The sequence below is a fragment of the Anser anser genome (assembly GCF_964211835.1).
Source record: "Anser anser genome assembly, chromosome: 13".
Taxonomy (NCBI): domain Eukaryota; kingdom Metazoa; phylum Chordata; class Aves; order Anseriformes; family Anatidae; genus Anser; species Anser anser.
In genome coordinates, this window is record NC_139734.1 from 19,661,927 (window position 1) to 19,684,610 (window position 22,684).

A 22,684-nucleotide genomic window follows, 5' to 3' on the forward strand; every position below is an offset into this window, starting at 1 on the left:
CTGGCAATAGTATCCAGAGGCTACTTTCCGAGCATAGCTCATTGCTGTGGAAGAGATCATCCTGCCAAAAACACATAGTAGTACGTTAAGTTATCTCAGGAACTTGACCAGACAGCACAATCTGTTAAGCCAGTTCTTTGATATGCTACCAATCAGACAGAGAACAATCTGTCTGAGTCCATTCCCTCTATTAGTCTCCAAGACTGCAGATTGGTTACTGCTCTCTAAGTTAGTTGCATTTCTAGGCATGTCCGTGCATTTAGTAATTCTTAATGGATTTGTCTTTCATGAATCCATGTGATCAAATACCAGTGCAAAGTCAGAACGAAAATTCAGCTTAGCACCTTTATTTCAATTAAACGGATCTGGAAACTGCAAAATATGACATTCGTACCTATTAATTAAACCATCAGCAAAAAGCTTATGCAATTTTCATGCTATATTGTGCTATTTCTGGAATTAAAATAACATCCAGACATTACATCAAGACTATTAAAGAACAAAAAGATAGTACCTTCATATTCAGATAAAATAAGATACATTCTAAATGAGGGAACAAATAAAAGATCTATAAAAATCCATAAGAATGTTTTCTGATACAGGTGTGACTTAACAGAGTTTTCATTTAACTATAAATAACCACAGTAATTACATATCAATATAATTCCTGGTATCTATTGCATTTGTTACAAGTGGTTCAGAGGAGACAATGAGGGTAAAAAAAACAGTATTAAAGTGAGAGTGTAATTCCACCAGAGCAATGACTTCTTGTCTTTGAGTTTCTATTTACATAAGAAAACTGTCATAAGGAAAGGGCAGCACATATAGTTATTTATTTATTTTTGAAATAGAACTTTCTTGGATTTTTCAAAAGTCTTTCATTTTGGAATTAAACTCTGCATCTTGGACTAGACAGGCAGTTAATTAGTCGTCCCCCCCCGTCCCCCCCCCCCAAAAAAAAAGAGCATTGAGTGCTCTTGGAAAAAAAAATGAGACTTTTGTAAAGAAAATGATTGCTGAGGATACGGTATTGATTTAATAGTTTTGCAGCTGAAAATGTTTGCTAATTGGAGAACCAATTCCATATTTGTATTCCCAGCACAGAAGCAAGAAGCTTCTGAATTAAGCATCAAGAGCAAATACTTGCTGAAGGAAAAAAGAAATCCAATATAAACCCAGGATGTGATACTGGAGGAAACAGCAATCTGGCAGCCTTGCTCTGGGCATTGTAAAACTGCCCTACAAACGGACAGGTAGAAGCAGTCATAGAAATTAATAAAAAAAATTACTGTCAATGAATACTAGTAGGCAATTACAGCTGGCCAAGCTAATAGCATTTTTCAACTGTTGTTTTCATCACAATATTCCATGTGCTTATTACTATTGTAATGACTAACAGCGCAATGCAGAACATTCTGACATGTTGCTGTTACTTTCACAGAATTGTCTCTCTTTTGGCAGACCATTGTGAAAGAAATAGGTAAGGAGGAAGAGTAAACATTTTACATACTTCCCTTTTTGATTCTTTAAAACCTTAAAAATTCCAACAAAATATCTAAGCAATATGCGAATTAGTTTAGATCATTTTAAAAATGGATGCCTTTTTCATTTCCCTGTAGATTATTTTAACTATTTCATCAGGCAGCATTAACCCTGTATTTATGCTTTATACAGGAATGGCAAATCATAGGTGTTTTATATTTCAGATGTCATTCAAATAGCAGAAAGTTATGGTTTAGTGGAGGTCTTGTTAGTGTTAGGTCAGAGGTTGGACTAGGTGATCTTGGAGGTCTCTTCCAACCTAGACAATTCTGTGATTCTGTGAAGTGTTTGATGATGTGTAGGAGCTGAATACTTGCAAGCTGCAAATAACTTCTGAGAAACAGGCACCAAGCACTTCCATACATAGGTATCCACTGTGATTTTTTTTTTTTAAATAAATGTTCCTCTCTATCCCAAATCAGATATTGACATTTCTGAAGAAGTGCCAGCCACTATCTCAGCTAATTTCTATAAATACACGTCCAGCAGTACAAGAAGAAGAAGAGCTGTAGTAAATCCCCCAACAATATGCTGCCAGCTCATCCCTTATTCCTCCCCCCCAACACCCCCAATAAATAAATAAATAAATAAATCTGTGGAGCTGTGGGATGCCTTCTAGGAAGATGACATAAAGTACAGAAGTATGAATAAATAAGAGCACTTGTTTCCTCCAATGTGTGTGCCTTTTGCCATTTTATATCCCTTTCATGTCCTTCTCTTCATCCCTACTGTCTCATTCCTTTTATTAATTGCTTTGCTTTTTCTCCTCTGCCTTTTTCTCGCCTTTCTTCTTCTGGAAAAGTGTGACTTGTATTCTACTCATTCATTTCTGCTCATTCATTTTTCTTTCCTTTGTTGTCTCTTGACCATATAAGTCTCCTTTCCTCTGCCCCAGAGATAGTTTCTCATTTCTCTTACTTCACTCCCTGTGATGTGTGTGCCCTTCCTTCTGATCTAATTCTTTCTATTTCTTTGTCACATGCATTCTGTTTTACCGACCCCCTTCCTCTGCATTCTGGCTCTGCTCTTGCTTTTTATACCCCTATTGACTTATTTCCTAAGACTGCTACATAACTTGTCTCAATTTCATTCTCTTTGTCTACCACAGTGCACAGCCAGCATTTCCAGCTGCATCTCCCATTCCTAGTTCTGTTGTATCATTTCAGCTTCTGGACTTCTTCTAACCTTCCACCATCTCACTGCACCTATCGCTGCGCCTATTTTTGCTTTGCTGGTTTATTCTGTTCTAAGGGCATAAAGGAGAAAGAATTACCTAAAAGCATGTCCCGTTTCGGAGAAGGATGACTTGCTGATGTACCGTTGCTGCTCAGTGTCCTCTCGCTGGCCATCAGAGCGTGTCAGAGGCTGGCTGTGAAAGAGGTAGGATTCATCGCTGGTGCCTGCTGTGCTCTGATTATTCTGTACTTCCCAGAGCTGCAAGAAGCAGAGCATAATTAGATCAGCAATGAAGCTTTTTACAGTTTGGAATCGTTTGTTAGTCCCACTGATGGTTTTGTATAGCACAGGGTTGATTTTATGTAGAAAGAAAGTTCTTGAATTACAGTATGTCAGTCATAATAAATAGTGAGCCCTAGCTTCTGCTCTCTACAACAGAATGAGGTGGGTTGTTTTTCCTCTTGGGTAGGTTCCAACTAACTTGAATAACAAATACTTGATATTTAATCCTCACATGTTCAAGACTTCTTCTAATATGTGAAGGTCAATATTAGATCCGAGGCCTGAATCTAGATGCCTTTGACAGTGATGGACTGTCAGATATGATGGCTGTATCTATACCAGCCTGTGAGCACTCTTGTTCATACTGTTAAATTGTTCATTGCTGGCCAGGTTTTGGCTCATGATGACTTAATTAGCATCCACTAAATGATGCCTGAGCACAGTTTGGGGATTAGTATAGGCCAGGAACCAACTCCAGTAGGCAGTTGGGATAGTACCACGCTGTTTTGGGGATAGAAAGATGTAGCTGAATGGAAACAACCTGTGCCTGTTAGTTGGCCCGAGGTCCTGAAAACTATTCCTGGGTTATTCTATATACAATTTTAGTGTATGGAGGTAAATCTAACCTCACGGTTTCTAACTTTTTCATTTTAATCTTTAGTGCTCCTACTCGTAACAATAGTGGTACTGATCTATACCAAAGGCTATTTTAACCCATCTGTTCAGTACTAACTTCCCTGGACACTCAAAACAAATATAAACGACACATTCCCCAAATAATCCAGTATGATGGAGGTCTTCTCCAATTAATTGCGTAATCTTTTCATCTCATGCAGATTTTCTGTATTCACAACATCCTTTGTCTAGACTTACTGTCGGCTGGTACATAGAGTATCACCTCCTTTTTTGTTTGAGTTTAGCTTCTGACTTCAGCCTTTAGTGCTTGTGTGCAAGAAGCATTAAACAGCTGACTACTACCCTTAATCTGTCATTTTTAAATGTGTTGAGGAGGGCAGATCTTAGCACAGACTGTTGGGGATATCCACTAGTTCTCTCTCACGTGTAATATCTGATCATTTTTGGTTTTACACTTTCTTGGCCTTTAACCAAGAGATGTGGATTTTTGGTTTTGGTTTCACGCAATACTGATACTGTGAAAAGTAACGTATTTTTTTTAATCTGGTTGGCATCAGTTTCTGTAGTATATGGACTTTAATTCAGGCAAATCATTCAGAAGGGTCCTTTTGTGCCTGGAATTCTGGACTGGTAGAGAGTTGGATTTACATATGTCAACATCAACGGTGTTTTACTAATAGTTGAACCAATTCTTCACTCCCTTCCCTATACCAGTATACTATGTGGATCTATTATTAAATTTTATTTATGAGCTTTATTAAAATAGAATAAGCAGCACTCAATCTATGTGGAACATTTTTTATTACTAACCCAACAGTTTTGTCCTTTTTCTTAATAAGCTTGAGTATATAGATGTCTGTTGCTTTTGTTTGGATACTGGTTCTCTTTGATCACTGTCATTTATCTTATACCAGTGAAACTCCATGAAATGTTGTTGCTTTACATCAGCACTGATAAGGCAATCATAGGCAAGGCAAAAGTTTCTAAAATTCTTTACAAAAAATCCATTTTTTTGTGGAAGTGTTCTCTCCTGCCCTGTTTCTTCCATGGGCCTTTGAAATGGGAAAGGCCTCTCAGTGTCAAAGAGCACTTCCCTGTGCTCTTCTATAGGCAAGTTATAAATAGATCCCATGATTAGGTATTGAAATAAGAAGCTTTATTTTATTTTTTTTTCCCTAGGATAACATTAAGAAACTTAGTGTAGTATATTATGGGGTTTCATTTTTCTTGAGCATTAGCAATTCTGCAGATGCTTGTTCCAATGCTTTCTAAAATCATCTCCTGTTAACACTGCAGTCTAACAAGGAATGTTCCTCTCTTTGAGAAACACATATGTGTATACTGTGCTTGCCATTGACCCATCTCCTTCACCTTTTCCTGCAGAAAGATAACTTACAAACTGTTTATTTTTTTTAGAAGTTAGTATTGGATGTGTTTGTGAAGTCTTATGTTCTACAAGTCTGAGGAGTTCAAAGTTCAAGATGACACTGTAAACTTCAGTATATTGTCTCAACAGTAATTTGAATTCTCTATATTCTTTAAGTACTGTTTATTTTCAGAGACTGTTTATTTCAAATCCGATTTTGCATTTACAGTAATTAATGTAATGTTTAAGGCAGAAGACACTTGTGGACGGGTAACATACAAGATAATGTGGGAAATTATGGCATTTACCCAAAGCAGTTAGTGTTAGACATTTATTTTGATCAGTGGATCGTAATTCAGTTTTTCGTTTTTATGAGTTATTCAGAGTACTCTGATAAAAAGGTTGTGTTTGAGAAGTCTTTATTCTAATCCCAATTCTGTCTCTATTTTACTAGCAAGAACAAGTTTTTAGCTTCTCCCCACTCGCCCACTCCCATTTTTTGTGGCTCTAGGTCTCTGTCACAATGCCTCTTGTATAGTATGATAGCGATGATTCATTTCCTAACACATTTGCAAGGTACTTCCAAGACTGACTGCTTTCCAAGTGGACAGGGGTGGTAAATTCACTTAATGTTTTATATTGGAAAAATTCTTCAAAGTATGATGTTAGTTTTAATGACAGGCTTATCAGTTTTTCTCCTAGAAAATTAGAAATCTTGGCCACTTTGACTGTGTGTTCATTACAAGGAACCATATGGTCATTTGAAAACATTTTGTGTGTGCTCAATTAAAATAACAGGATTCTGAGACTCTTCATCACCACAAGGGAACAGGTCCTCCATTCAGGGCAACTGGAACCTGCATTTGTCGTCACTGTATAATAAACATTTGTATAGCATTACAATCTAAGGCAATATCCACACACAAGAAAAAAATCTCTATATGAATTATTTTTTCGTTCATCTACCTAGCAATCAAAGGTATTTAGAATCAAAGCACAGCTCTAGCAGAGATGCATTATGGTGAAGGAATCAAAAATGTGATCGCTAGATTATCACTTCCAGCAAAACTCTTAAAAGACAATTGTAAAATGTATATACTTATATTCAAGAATATTTGTATTTAAATCTCAGTAAATATAAAATTATATACTTATATATTTATAGTTTCAGTCTTTTGACTTTAAAATTGTCTGTTTTTTTTTTGTAACAGACAAAGACTGTTGTTGCAACTTCAAAGACTGACAAACTTGATAATCCTTTCTCTGCTGAAATCTACAGAACATTAGAATGCTCTCGTGTGTGCACTGCGATGAATTGGCCAAAGGGCTATCAGAGTGTATCTGTAAATCCCATCTTAAAAATGGCCAGATAAATTTTTAAGTTTTATCTTGGCACTTCTGACTGGATAAAATTTCATATACTTTGAAATTCAGCATTCTGAAACTTCTGCATGAAAAAATATACAATGTAAACTTCTACTTACACTACCTGGTAGCAGAGATTACAGAGATTTGAGATTCCAGTGGTTTATAAATTCTTACACAGTATGCTTTATTTTACATTTACCGTATTGTCATCTAGAAAGGAAATGGGATAAAATGTTGATTCTAAATAAATTATTTCTGTTATTGATTTTAACTATTTCATAAGTAGAAGTCAAATTATTTCCTTTATAGCTTCACAATTGACACTGGTTGAGTAAGATACTGAAGTTCATATTGCTTGTTAAGTTAGCAAACAGTTCTTAAATGTGATGAAAAAGGAGTAATTGCTTAACTTAGTAATTGTATGTAAAGTCTCTAAGACCATGCCTGAGCTAATCATGCCAAAGTATCATTATAATTTACTGTGTTCAGATTTTAAATAACCTGTTGCTATTTATAAATTGTTTGCACACACATAGTTAAGAAACAAGATAATTTGTGAAGCGAGTAAGTTTAAGTAGTATTCTAGATTTAATAGCAACAGAAAGAAAGAGAAGAAATAGAGAAGTAAGGCTCCCACATCATTATAATTTGTTTTACAATAAATTCCAGGGAGATCTCAGATCACATCACAATTACAAGTGAGATACTGAATCAGTGCATGGAAAATGAATTAAGGAAAAGGCTGATACTAACTCCATTTTTTTTTTCTTTTGTCAGTTTTACCATAATGTAAATAAAGTTTTTTTTCTAATAATTTTAATATTTTCCAATAAATTTGCATTGTGTTGATTCTGATGTAAACAATACGTAGCTGTGTTTTCATATAGTGTCAATGAAAGTGTTGGTCAGCATTCTTGATAAATGCTGCTAAACGAAGTGGTCCCCTTTCACTGAATTAGTGAACATTAGTAGCATTTCCTCCTGATCTTGAAGTTCAGTTTATATCTTTTTCTTAATCTAGAGTATAGCTAAGCAGAATTTATTTTCTCTTGAACAAAATGACCTGCAGCTTCAACTGTGCTCTCCAGGAAACATTCAGTAGAATATTTAATGCTTTCTTTTCCAAAGTGCCTCAGAGTTTTTAATTGTGGAAGTCATAATTTTCTGATCTAAAATCACAGGAAAAGGACAAGCAAGGACTAGGTTTGAGAAATTATTAACATCAGCTTCATCCAAATACAATAAAGTTTTAGCACACATTTTCTCTCAATTCTTTTTTTTTTTTTATACTTCGTGGTAGTTAAATACTCTTCACTAGATGTTTTAGTTAAAAATAGCAATTAAAAAAACTTTTAAACTTACTTCTATGGAAAATAGGAATAATGTAGCCAATAAAACTGAATTTATTAAGTTAACCCTTAAAAAGGTAAGGAAAAGCATCCAAATAAATACTATTTATTATGAAAGTAAAAAAATGTATTTTAAAATTATTTTATTACCTAATGAGCTGATGCTTTCAGGTCATAATTCCGCTGCGAATTCATGGGAGATGAGATTGTGGTGCTCCTTTAATAAAATTCAGATCTATTGAAGAGTGCAAAACTGACGTCAGCAGTGCATTTTTAATTCATGTGCAGCTCCATTTCAGGTTCTCATGTACCAACCCATCAGTGTCCCAGAAACTGCGGTTGGAGGAGCCAGTTTCTTGCTATTGCAAAGCTCTCCCATGGGCCTGGAATTGGAAAGGGAAAGAGTTGTAGGGAGGGACCTCTTTTAATCTCCAGCACATAGGAAGACATTGGAGACTCTCTTTGCAGTCTGAAGACCACCTGAAAAATTGGGAAACAGGAGAAGATCAGAATCACGGAGGACAGATGTCCAGCAGAGAACAAGCTCTCCTATCTTTTGAAATAGAGTGAACCCCGCAGAGCCCAGTGCTCACCAGATCTCAGTTACCTCAAAGAGCTAACAGCTTGGAAGCATAATTTTTTTCCAGAATGCTCTCCAAAATTTTTCTTTCATTTATATCCATCTCATAGGCTCTTCCTGATCAAGTCATTTGAATCTTCAAGCTTGAATACCCCGTGTATATTAAAGAAATGGGAAAACATATGTACCCATATATAATTAGGGGGCATCATCTCTCTTTTGTGTTGAATATATGTTATCTAGCCAGCACCAGATGGAGAAGAACCATAAATCCATTCCTGGCTCACTCAAAAAAATGTCTCCAACCACATTTTTTTGAAATTCCAGGTCCTTCTCTTAGTCCTACCCCCCAGCCCTCCTTGATCTTTGTCCAAGCATTTGAGAGGGGCAGTGTCTTCTCTGGCTTTAGCTGAAATCATTTGTTTAGGCAGCTTTTCCTTACCAGCACTGAAACCTGCTACTCCAGATTATATTTGCAATTAGCAATTTGGCAACTTCTTTTATCTAAAGATGCCACAGATGCTGCAAACTCATTTGATCAAAATTGAAGATTCATTTTCTTTGTGCTTTGAACTGCTGATGTGTCATCTCAGTCCTTTAGTGCTTGCCAGATGATAACAAACACTTACCAAACTCAGTTTATTCTGTATATTATTTTATTTCTTGCTTTAAAATGTGGACAGGTACCAGACAGCTGATGTATAGGTATACATATATACATATATATATTAATTGAAATCTTCATACTCTTCATGATCTTCCAAAGAAAACATTTCAAATCTGTTTTGTAATCATTTGCCTTAACTTAATGATTTATGTTGCTGATGTGTAGGTTTTAAATCTTGTAACAAGTAATCTCCAAAATATTTGCTACCCTGGCTGTAAGAACCATTCAGTGAAAACAGGCACGAATCACTCTCTGTCACTGCTTCAAGAATTGTTTTGGAGATCTGGCAGTCAATATTCACCTTAGCTATGAACCAACCAGTTTATATAGGAAGAAAAATCCACCTAAAGTACTGTGGCTTCCCTTTTAACTGCATCTTTGTTTCATAATCAGGGCTTTATACTGTGAACAATTTGGAATGTCTATATTGATTAAACCATGGGAGTCTTCACTTTAAATTCTATCTGGTATTCTGCAAACTATAATGAACATTACTGAATGCATGGCATCTTCTGGGAAACACCTTGAGATTATCAAGTTTAATTTCCCCTAGGAAGTTCTTACAGCACTGCAATCAAGCTAACTTTTACTTTCTGTAATGAAATAAGATTTAATCTACAATTTTCCAACCACCACCATTTCCTGATTTTCTTCTTTTTTAAAAAAAGATGTAGAGCAATTTCGCTCTGTTTATAGGTTACTGCTATACTTTTTCCCATAGTGCATCCTAATGAATATCCTGTCCTTTTTTAGTATGCTGATTAAGTAGAATCAGCTGAAACTCTATGGTTGGCAAGGAATTTATGTAAATATTGCAATTAAATCTTGTCTGTAATAATAGGTGACTTTTAATCTAGTATATATCGAGTCCCCTAATCTCTCGGATTGTAATTGAGTGATGAAGATGCAAGGCTTCATGAAAGGAAGTCAGATCACAAGAAAATAATGATTTTTTTGTGTAAACCATGATTTTCCAATTACTCCTCTCAGCTGGGACAGAAAAAACATCTAACTTGTGATATGTTCTGATCCAAAATTAATCCTTTTGTAACTGTGCCTCTTTTGATTAAAGGCTACTTTCGCTTTCTTCCATGTAAAATTCTTAACCCCTTTGGTAATTTTACTGTTGGTTTTTTTATTTCTTTCCTAGAACATTACTAATACATAACCATATTGGTAAATATTGCTTTAAATAACACTGAAAGGTACCTGGATAAATAATCATTAGAGTGATTTTGTTATCTATAATCATGGGCTTGAGGGTGAAGTGTATCTGGCAAATGCAAGAAGACCTGAATAGTGTGCAAGCTTTTTTTTTTTCTTCAATTTATGAAGTAAATGTCCAGTTGTTAAAACAAATATTTTAAAAATATGTAAAAACAGTTGTAGATAGTGAATAAGAAAGCAGTTATCTTTTTGATGACATGGTATGTGCACAATAAATTAGAGATAAAATTTGAATAGCAAGAAATTCCAGGCAAATATTAATGGAGACATTTGCTACACCTTTGCATCACAGAGAAGAAATTGTAAGATTGGATATGCTTGCAGTGTCTGTGTACGTGCAAATAGAATAATACAAGAAAACTATGAACTGTGACTGTGATCTTGTTCATACAATAGTTTGAAATGTAATAATAAGTGCTATATGAGAGTGAGGTGTTCGTTTAATTTATGGAAACAATTATTTCCTTCTTTTTATGTTTTTGTTTACATTTCCTGTATTTGCTTGCATTTTCCAACATTTACAGTGGGAAAATGTGTTTCCCTCTTATCTTCTTTATTAAAATAAATAATTTTCAGATCCTAATGTATAGCAATATTAGCCTAGGATGTTCCTGGATATTTTAAACGTGCAGTATATTCTCTTTGACTGTTGAGAGCAGATACAGTCTTGGTCTAAAGAGTCTTAGAGTCTAAGAGTCTAAACAGTCTTGCTTTAAAGAGATGGTTAGAGATTTAGGTTGGTTTCAGTGGACTGAAAGGGATGGATATCTGATTTGAGAAAGAGATCTGAAAATACATTGTAAATAAAAAACTGCAATGAGTATAGAAATGAGAGAGGCAAGAACTGAAAAAAAATATAGCTGAAAACACAAATATAGCAAAGTATATTTTTTTAAGGATGAATGAAGTTTTTTTCTTGCATGGCAAATGAGAAAGGGCAGCAAAAGAGTGAATGTTTAAGGAGAACAGAGGTTACGTTGCCCTATTTCCCCATACTGACAGATACAGGGAGAAACTGAAGCAGAAATAAAGCAGCAATTGAGAAGACAATCAAAAGCAGTGGGAATGTTGCTGGGTTTACAAGCATGAGATTAAAAAGGGGAGTTGTTAATGTCTATTTAGAAAAGTGGCAAAACTTGAAAAGAATGAATCCCTTTCCAGTGTATCTGCATTAGTCTCAAGACTACTAGGAGTAGTCGAGGCAGCTATTGGTAGCGTGGTGTGGCTGACAGCAGGAGCTAAATGACATAGGCACAGCTCCAAAAGGAAGGAGACTCATCTGTAGGAGAGGGCAATTCAGGCAGAGATCATGCCTGTTCAGTGATTAAACTCTTTTCTTCCTAAAAGCTCTACAGAAGTGTTCCATAATATTCTCCCATATGCAGAAGTTGGTCCCTCTGTGAATACAGTCCAGAAGAGTTCAAGTGCATACTTCCACTCTTTGAGTAATATTTTTAATATTTGAGTTGCTTCTTTACTCTCCAATCCTTGTAGCTGTTTGCTGTAAGTACAAGGACCTGATGGTGAATCCAAGTTTCATAAATGCAAAGACAGTTCTGCAGTGTGAATTCAAAATGTGGCTTGAACTAAAATCATTGATATTTTGTAGGTTGTTCATGTTGTTTATGTAGGCCCCTAATCACTTGAGATATGTTTAAGCCTTTTAACTGATACTTAGTGCATTCAAATTAGTAAATTAATCTCGTGGGTACACAGCAACTCAGCGTACCTGGGGTCACAGTGCATAAAGTTATTTTTGTTGCTATCTACAGAATGTCTTGACATGCAGCATATACCCACAGGGTCAGAAAAATTGCCCTTTGATTACATGTACAATAATCTGGATCTCCCAAGGTATTCAAGTGGTTAATTAAATATCAAGTAATTGCTAAAACTACTAAGTGACATTTAATTAGTATGTTAATTGATATCAAATTTGCTCTCACTATCTTGTTTTATGTTAATAAAATCCCTAAACATTTCTTTGAAGTAGATTAGGAAACAATGTGCTTCAAATGTACTAATGCAAAACCGCCTTAAGCATTGCTTCTGCTCATGGAACATACCTTCCGACTTAAATTTTTATTGCAGCTGTTTTACTTTGTCTATCTCTAAGCTTACTTTTTGCTAAGAATATATTATATTTAGTAGTGTAGACCTGTCTTGGAATGGATTTTAGCTTTTCTAAGCCTGTAATCCCTTAGAAATCTATCTAAAGTGTGATGACTGTTAATAGAAATCTAGGGCTTCTTCTCTTCCCTTTGGCACCTACCGAGCAGAGATAGCCAGGCACTATGGGGAATGCACAGTGCCTCCATTTGACTAATGTGAATGATGTATTTCTGCACTTTCTGATCTGGGGTTTAGAAATCCGTGCTTCACACATAATACACAATCGCCATAAATGTTTTAAGTGACTGATTATTCTGCAGCAGCGAAATGCGCCTTAGTGTTCTTTCACACAAGGAAGGATGTTCCCCTCCTCCTCTTCATACCCCCACCAAGCAAACAGCCCTGCTCTAGCTTTCACATCGAGCCTTCCAAAATTCTCATTGCTTTCTTTGATTGAAGAGAGCAACTATGATATAGAAGAGATGCCTTTAGGCTTGGGTCCAAAAGGACTGACTGGAGTCCAGGCTGACAATAGCCCCAAGCTTGTCCTTCCTTCCAACCACTGAAGTGTTCCCAATAGCCTCATCAAAAACAGGTGAGCAGACCAAAGCTGAATCTAGTAAGAAGAAGGTTGTTTTCATAATGGTTAATTTGAAAACATACTGCAAAAAAAAAAAAAAAATCACATGAATATTCATATGAATTTTTAAATGAATTCCTTTCAGCTGTGCTCATGCCTTTTGTGTGTTAGCTTTCTGTGGAGTTTCTTCTGTGTTTTATTGGAACAAATGCACAGAGAGACTTGGTTTTACATTCAGGATCACAAAAAGCAAAGTCTAATTTATTCTCCATGAACATTCACACCCGATTACTTCAGAAGAGTCCAACTGGGGAGCAGAAACAATGGCGTATGACCACACACCACTAAGCTACATAGCTCAGGTTCCAACCCTTCCCAACTTCGAAATCTGGAACATCCGTATAAGCAATACAAGCCCAGTCAACACTATAAAGGGGAAGCAGGTTGAGGAGGGACTGTCAGAGAACTTTAAATTATGAATAAAGAAAATCGTGATCTGGTTATTCATGGATATGTCACAGAAAAAAAAGATATAAAATTGGTAAGATAAATTATTCATTAGAAGTACTCAGCTGTAGTTATGTGTCATCCAAATACTGCTATAGAACGAACAATGCTGCAGAATGATAATGATAGGTGAAAGTTGTCACTGATTTTCAACTTTTTTTGATTTATTTGAACTTCTATGGTTTCTTATATATAAGACTTATTTAAATTTCATACATGGCTTCACACGTTAAATTTTTGATGTTTTCTGTTTCTCTTTGGATATATTGTGATAGTCTATATTTACTAATGCAAAGATTTTATATCAGTTGTGTAATATTCTATATCTTCTGTAATACAAATTGGATTTGTTGCTGTTACTTGTACTTTTAAATAGTCTATTACTTGCAAATATCCTTTGCAAAGTTAATGCTAGTTGCAGAACTAATATACACTGAAATACATACATGATTGTAAACATGAGTAATATATGCAAATTGTAGCATATTTAGGAATTGCATAGACTTAAATTCTTGAAAAATAATTTTCAGATTCAAAAAAAATAATCAGAATTCACACATATGTAAAAAAAATTCTTGAAGTGAACTTGTCCTAGGAGATTAAAGTATTGCTATTAGAGTTCCCTTTCTGCCTTGTCCACTAGCCCTCTCAAACAACGTCATCTGCAGAAGTACTTTAAAGTGCTCTCCAACTCCCGTGCTTGCATAAATGTCTGGCCACGGTCATTATAACCAGCAAGGTTCTCCGGTTTCCCAACGTCTGCATGGTATTTTTCTGCTCTCCGCCTTGTGTTATTCAGTGCTGTGAGCCCTTACCACAGACTCAGAGAATGGCTCGGGTTGGAAGGAACCTTACGGATCACCTTGTTCCCACCCCCTGCCATGGGCAGGGATGCTGCCCACTAGATCAGGTTATGTGCTGCCCCCCACCCCGCCTCCCGGTGTCCCTTAGGGCAGCTCCAGCTGCAGTGGCCCTGCCAGCCCTCTTTCTGCCTCCGCACTTCCCAAGCACCAAGGGAGGCAATATATCACAATACACCATGGCTCTTCTCTTTCGTGTGAAGCAGTTCCAAGTCACTGCCAAATCATTAGGCAAATGACTGTGTTTTGAACACAGGGGTTCGGTGGGTGACAGCACTTCGCACAGAATTGAGACGCAGCCGATCAGCAGCTCCCACTCCCACGGGGCAGCTAGGGAGCTGCCTTGGCGTCTCCGTCAGCAGCTCCCTGCAGCACCTGGAGCTCAGCAGAACCCGAAGCCACCTGAGTGCCGTCGAGCGGCCACTCTGGGCATTGGTTGCAGTGCCACCAGGCTGCTGCGTGCCAGGGCCTCCTTCACAAGGCCTGGGAGCTGCTGCCTAACACACCAAAACAAAACCTGGGTTTCTGCGTGATGGGTTAGGTAACCTGTTGCCTTCAGACTAGAGTCTGAAGCTCCTAAGTAGGGCAAGCTGCATGGATAGTCCCAGGACCTGCTTCTAGCTCCTACCCTGCTCAAATCCATGCCCATGGTTCTTTCCGCTTTACTTCAAGCATTTTACAGTTGTGACTTCTTCGTTACTCTTGTAATTTCCAAACCTTATTGGATCCATTTTACCTCTATAGCCTGGTGTTCTCCCTAGTCATCCAAAACACCATTATTTAATTCTAAATTGATAAGCCTTATATACACCTTTCAAAAGAAATAAATATCAAAAGAAAGAAGTATGAAAACCTCCTAGTAACAAAAAGACGTTTACGTGTCTTGACTGGCAGAGAGGTAGTAGTTCCTCAATCCACATTTCATTTTATTATCCTTGGCAGGATGACGTAAGTTTGAGATTAACTTGTTTACTTCCTTCTGGATTTGCTTAGTCATGTTTTTGTTGTTGTTTATTGTTGTTGTGATAAATCTTGTGATAAAGACTGGAGCATGAGAAACGTCTTTCTTGTTTGTAATTGCCGGTTGCTTCTTGTATAGTTCTGGGCATTTTTTCTAGCAAGCAACATGGCTCAAAACAGATTAGTAATTTGGGCTGTAAATACACCAACAGTGGTGTTAATGCATTACAGCATTGTTTTTTCTTTTTGCTTCCAAGACTAGAAAAGTGACCAGTGCTCACTAAGAGCTGAGGTGGTAGTTTGATAATTTTCTGCATGGCTAACATGATTTCAGTTGTTTCAATTATATTTGTTCAGGTGGGAAATAATTTCACCTAATTAAGAAGGGATTAATTTTCTTTTAAATCACCTGTCCAACAAGGTAAATCTAAGCCCACTGGTAAAGACCTGTACACGTTAAACTGCACAGCTGCGAGATGAAAATGGCTTAGCAGCCCTGCCTGCAGCACCACAGCTGCAAAAGTGCTTAGCCTTGATGAATGTGTCAGTGGACACACAAGGGAAATTTCTACAACTCTTTTAAAAGAAGGGACACAATTTTTAGGAATGTATGTCTGAAAAGATATCCAAAAAGATTTGAATACACTTAACACCCTAGTTTGCAAGACCTCAGAACTTGTTTCCTACTACAAATGCAGCAATAAAGGGTCTATTTTGAGTTGTTCTGTTACTGCCCTGGGTAGTAGCAGCACCGACACTACATTTACGTGATAATGATGTATGAGCAAAATTGTTACACCAGTTTCATAGCTACTGATCAACATGGTATAATCGCTAGTGTAACCATGCCCAAACAGAATTCCCATCACATTTAACATGAAACACCTCATTTAGTCTATTAAATATGGAAAAATACTGAGTTTAGAAAACACTTAACATGAAAGATATAACTGGTTTATAAATGATTAAAGTTTTTTTCAGCATATCCTAAATTTCCATGTAGTGAATAATATACTTACGTAAACTTTTCAGTTATCATAATAGTTTAAGAGGTTTTATGCTTAACTTATATTTCATAAATATATACATTGACTGCATATGTCTGTGTACATGTTTGTATAACCTTCTAATGGTTGGCTTATTTTAACGTGCTCAGGTTCTGTAATGTATGCATCTGCCTACTGTGAAAATCTACACATCACTTCTACCCACATAAATAAGAACAGCGACCTCTCCATGTATATAAATATATATGCAAAAATTCTTAGGCCTGAAAAGTTAACATTCAAAGGTGGCAGAGTGGGAGTCTTCAGATTGGAATCTGTCACATACAGCCTGCCAGGAGCAAGCACGCAACCCACCACAGGCTCAGGGGCTGTTATTTGGGATGCCATGTGTGAAGGCGTGCTGTGCACACCACTCTCGGGGAGACCAGAAACCCTGCTGCCGTTGCTGGGTCACCAGGTATGGGTGCATTTCTCCATCAGCTGCCGTGGCTGTTGTTGTAAGGATGCACAGGGAAAAGGTTTCTTTCCTTCCCTACAACCTGACTGATTAATGATGAACATGCTCATTGTTAGGATCTGTGATGCAAACACTGGGGAGAATTTGACATTGAGCAGTCCTGTTGACAGTGTGAGCAATTGCTGCTGCCTTCACATCTCCTGTTCTGTTGTTGGTGAGGAGTTCTGTGTTTTGTCTGAACTGCCCCTGGAGCAGCCAGCTGGGGAGCCCTGCTCCAGACCTCTTAATTGAATACTTGCATCTGCTTCTCACAAATTCATTTGCTCTTTATTCTTTTTACCGAAATGTTGGAGCTAAATCTTTTTTTTTTCTTTTTTTTTTTTCCAAAATGTCATTTCTAAGGCAGAGCCTTGTATGGAATATTTCATCCAGGTTGGCTAAAAATTAGCAAATCTTGGAGATACGTTTAAAACAGTGTTACAAATAATTTGCCATGTACTCTTAAAAAAAGACAATACTGCCACCCCTGTTTTTAAAATCCCCAGTAGGTATAAGCACTGCTTAAATATGCAGTAAAATATAGCCCAGAAAGATGGTCAGTTTAATTAGAGAGATTGTTGCTGTATGATGAAAATACTCTAAAATGTTGTTTATACATTTTAGACGACTTGTGGTACAGAATTCAAGATTCATTGCAATAGTGTCTCCAGTCTAGTTTTGAAAGGGTTTCTGACATCCCTTTCTCCAATAAAATAAATCTAACATGGTTTGTTACAGATTCTTGCAGTTCTCAGGATAAGACTGAATTTTTTATTGGCTATAGAAAAAGTATTCTCTCTATAAAATCGGTTTTGGAACACTAAAAGTAGATTTTGAGTTATGCAGAACAGGTGATTTTTTCGAAGGGCTGGATTCAAGTTACTAATGAGTATTTTCCTCATTTCCTAGTATCTTTTGCAAATTCCTACCAGAAAGGCCAGAGAATAAAGTGAAAAAAAAAAAAACACCGTAGATAAGGTGTCTAAATACATGGCAGAGCTAAATAAAGTGTTGGTCTAGTCCTGTAGACTTGAAGGAGTTCATAAGTTGTTGTGAATGGTTTAAGTGGCTAATGGAACCCCTTCTAGATGTAGACCTCCCACACCCACAACCCCCACAAACCACTAAATAGACATTTGAAGAAATTTACCATTAAAATCTTCATGAAGACAAATGTGATGCAAAATCCAATAGAACCACATTTCAGAGTATTTTAGTTAAAGAAAGAGCAGAAACCTAATATTTGGCCTAAGAGAAAGTCTTAATAATAAGGATGTTTCCCTCTACTTCTGAACATAGTTAACAAACAAACAAAAAAAAACCATAGTTTTTTCTGCTGATCCATATCTTAGTTAAGATAGAATAGTCTGGTCTCTGGGGCCGCTAACCTGACTTCTTTCATAGGCATTAGATTCCTATTAAAGAAAAAAGTACAACTTTGAGATGAGCTCTCTTGAGCTCCTATCTAAACTACTGAGAAAACCTGAGCAAAGGGATGCTCTTTTGTACTGCTCTTTCACGTCTGAAAGCATTTCTGCTTTAATTCATTCTCTTTACTTCTGCTGTGCTGAGTATTATTATAGTCTAGTGAGTTCCTGAAAGTGGGAAATGCCAAAGAAACAGGTGTCAGACTTCAAAGGAAGCATTTGTCAAGACTTAATGTTCTGAAGCTAAAGGTGACAGCTCAACCTAAATAAGCTCTTCTCAACAGGATTTAAGTTTCCTTAATAAAAAAGTAATAATCAGAAGTAAAGTGCTAATCCGATGGCCTAGAGAGTAGAAGTTTTTTTAAAAATGTGCATCATTTGACATGATATCTTGATTTAAAGACTATTTGTAGTATAGTGCTCAAAGTCCAAGGTTGTTTATATTCCCCTGACAAGACAATTTATGACCTATAAAGGCACAAGTTTGCAGCATGAAGCTGTCTGCAGGCATATTCATGGGGCTGGTTGGCCTTTGATTGTCTTGTAAAGGAAGAAGGAGAACACTATAGAAAGAGCAAGAAATATGTAGAAAAACAGTCCTAACATAAGAAAAAGTATTTTCTTTGTGTTCCTTCTGCCGTGCGCCCAAGAAAAAATTAGGTAATTGCTGTTAATAGGAAACTTACCAACGAACAGAGGAAAAAGAGGAGCTATATAAGCCATGTATATATGCATCCTGCATGCTGTTTTTCTTGTCATGTCTGTCTATATTGTGTGCATAAATACTGTCCAAGTTGGCAGTTATATCCATCTGTTTCAATATGCATAAGCACTGAGACTATTAAATTAGATTTAAGAAACATAAGTAGCAGGATACACTATTCCATATAGCTGTTAGTGGATTAAAACCACTGCTTTCAATTTTGATTTAAAGTCTGATAGTGTATTAAGTGGTGCCTACTTTGCTGCGCTTTGAAGTCCAGTCATAGAAAGTAGAGCTGTTGAATAGCAGTATGTATTAGTGGTATCAGAATACAGCCCTTTTCATCTTTGAGTCATTCTCCATGTTCATTGATCAAAATAGATCCTAAGCATCTTTGCTAAAAAGCAGTATTTTCTCCTTGTCTGTTCCCGATGAGTCACATGAGCATTAGATCTATGAATGGGAAGGCCAAGAGCAGCTGCATTCCCCTCCATTCTTTTTTCTCAAGTCTTTTTTGTTTAACAAGCCACTGACAATATCTACATTTGTTAGCGTTTATTTGTTAGTTAACCTTCACCAATAGCTCCATAGCATATTTAGCTGCTGATTAGGTGCTTTTACAAAGCGGACAGTTACATAAAGTTACCTTTTTGGTTGTGTTACTAATCTTACCTGGGATTTTGGCATATTATGCTTTGTGTATGCTTCTGTATAAATCATACTGACATCTATTTCTGCTGTTATTCAAACCCACTGTTATCAAATCTTTTATCACATTGCTCTGTTTGTTTTGGGTTTAATTTTGAAGGACGTGTCTGCCTGTATTTGCATGTAGTGCTGTTAGTAATTTCAATTAATATAGTATTAAGTAGGATTCGTTTCTGTCTCAGAAGAGCATTTTTGTCCAGTCTTGCACATAAGGGAGTTGGAGCCAAGGCTTAAGGTGTTGCTGCAGCCAAAGCTGTTGTGCAAGACTGGTCAGTCCACCTGTAGCTCGTACCAAAGGCACCATTAGTGGCTGGGGTGCTCAGGAGATATCCCTGCTGTTCTCCTCTCTGTGATTCAGGGAGCGTGGCAGTTGTAGCTCCCAGCTTTTAACAAGCTCTGTAGAGACAGAAGGAGGCTTGGACATTTGAAGACGGCTTTTCACTATTATTAGTTGATGTAGAGTTTTATATTAGGCAACATTATCTTTTATATCACCTCCCACAAACCTTGCTTTGTCTGTTAAGGCATCCTCTAATTAAAAGGCAGTGAGTCTGATGGGAACAGTCAGATGAAACATGCTCACAGTGTGCATTTTCCCAGTGTACTTGGATTTATCCATCAAAGAAATGACTATAATGATTCCTTATCACCGGCAATTCAGTAATCAGATGTATGTGCTTGGTGCTCTCTGCAGTCTGTGTGGTTATCAGTATGACATATTTTTTTAAGGAAAAACAAAGTCTGGTCCTTGTAGTACTGCTAAGCAGTATCTGGTCTGGCCATCAATGACACTGCAGTCTAAAGGCATAGCTGTACATACAGGTACATGAGAACACTCACAGATATTTATAAGATTATTTGTGGCCTTTGGGGATGCATATAATTAGTCTTTTGGCTGGATCAGGTTTACAAGCAATGAAGGAATAGTGAGACTAGATGTATTTGAGTAACAGAATGCCACATTCAGGAGACTTTAAAAATCAGGCCTCGAAGACATGGGAGTAGGGAGCTGCAGATAATTATCATTCTAATGAAGTGAGGCAAAGCAAAAATAGCTGTATGCAAAAAAAATAAAAAAAAAATCATGTGATGTGCTTGAATGTTTTCTTTTCCAGAACAGCACACTTCCATCTTCTGTCTGTTCAGCATTTGTCTATGATGGATGGTGTGACTCAAAGTCCTCCATAAATTCTGGTGGCAAAGCACCAGACACAATAAAAATTGCTGAATTTTACTGATCTTCACCCTGGAATGGCTCCTTTTCAGTTCTTTTCTCATGTTTGCACTTCACACGTGTACACACCTTAACAGAGGTAAGTGGTTTCTATCAGTATGAGAAAAGGATACGGTTTTCTGCAAGTAATGTATTGATTCATTCCAATGCTCATTTTCTGTGTCTTCTGTAATGAACACATCTTCAGAAGATTTTGCTCACGTTAGAACATCTGTAACACCACTCTAATTAACTTTTCATTTCCCAGTACCTTGTTAAAACAGTTTAAAATGGCAGAACAAAATGCATGCGGCAGTCAGTGAAAATCACAGATACCTGTGCTACATGCAGACTTGAAAAGCTTTTAAGAAGGAAAGTGCAGTGAAATGTCCCACTGCACATTTAACTATTAAAAATTTGTAGATTCCATTTCTGGGATTAAAAATAAGTTAAGATTTGCTCTTGATACTGTAGCAGTAAATGTTGATACTGTGAGCCAGAAGGTAGAGTAGAAGATGGGCTTTCTGTTTTTGCTGTTCTTGTTGTTTGTTTTTAAATACTACTAATGTGCCAAGAGAATTGCTTTTGACTCTTACATTGACAAACTAATGCAATTTTGTTCAAGATCTGTTTTTTACTTGTCAGGGAATCAGCTAAATTACAGATTATTCAACTATTTATATATTATTTGTTTCTTGCTCATCTTTGTGTTCTTGAAAATCTAAGACTGTAAAACTGTTTTATTTTCAAACATGTAAGATAAACTCTGTATTACCCAAAGGGAGCTACCTACATACTTTGAAAAAATAGCAAATTAGCCACCTGAGAGGTAGAATGGTGTAAAGATGTAAAGGAGGGAGGAAGATCAAAGCTTGGAATAGGGACTGCAGAAATTTAAGCATCTTCAAGGTCCAGTACATTGACCGGAGCCCAAAAGTTTCCTGTAGCCTACAGCAATCTGAGCCTCTTAACTGCAGTATGCAAATCCTGCTCACATCCCGAGTCAGAGCACGCCTACCTTTGGAGGGCCTTCATCTCTCCTCTACAAATGATTGTCATTGCCTAAGAAAGATAGGGTGTGTTTGCATTACCTAGTTAAAGCTTAAGACAGACTGTTGCTACTGAAATGATGGAGCCTCCAGTCTCTAAAATCCAGTGTGTATGTAGCTCAGTCTTTCTCCTTGCTAGTGCTTTCCAAATAAATAGGCAGCAACTTAGATATGACTATTGGTGCAACATTTTGTTTGCCTGCAGCTTCTGATCTCTGGAACAAATTTTCTTTTTTAACCCCATTTTGAGATTTTACAAATTCTTTTTAGTTCTTACACCAAAACAACCCATTTGCTTTGTTTGTCTTTCTAGGCCCTATTTTTTGCTGTTGAAATTATTCATTAATACACTTGGCTTTCTAAATTTATTGCAAGAAGCTCTAGATTTATATACATGATTACCTTGTTATATGTATATTTGTTTGACTTCTGCCTTCAATATTTCACAGACCTGTAAGTGTGACTGAAATCTGACTTCCTGGGTCATGCTCGGTGTAGACAGAGTACTCGAAACGTTATCAGGAAATTCCAGAGAAAGGATTAGCAATTGTGTACAAATGGTGATTTTTAGATGTTTATAAATATGTCAAATTGAAATGTCTTCTCATGAGGAAAAATTCAGGAATCTTTTTCATTGCATTACAATTTACTCTCTCAAATTTCCAATTCTGCTTCAAAACAAAGGTCAAGGAAAAACCTTGCATATGTACTGAGAGAACTACTATCAGTGCAGTGTTATTTCCTGTCTTCATTGCTGGAAACAGATCAATCCAGACTTTCCAAAAACATGGGAGAGATCTGTGAAAGACAATTCTAACACCAATAATTAATATTTAACTATTATAACGAATTCAAAATAGGCTACACTA

At 36.7% G+C, this 22,684-nt stretch overlaps 1 protein-coding gene across 1 annotated transcript in view; it reads left to right on the top strand.

The window, feature by feature from the left end:
• Positions 1-22,684, top strand: part of LOC310880977 (uncharacterized protein) — a 1,343,899-nt gene that overhangs the window by 587,246 nt on the left and 733,969 nt on the right. The gene's annotated exons all lie outside the window — the stretch shown is intronic.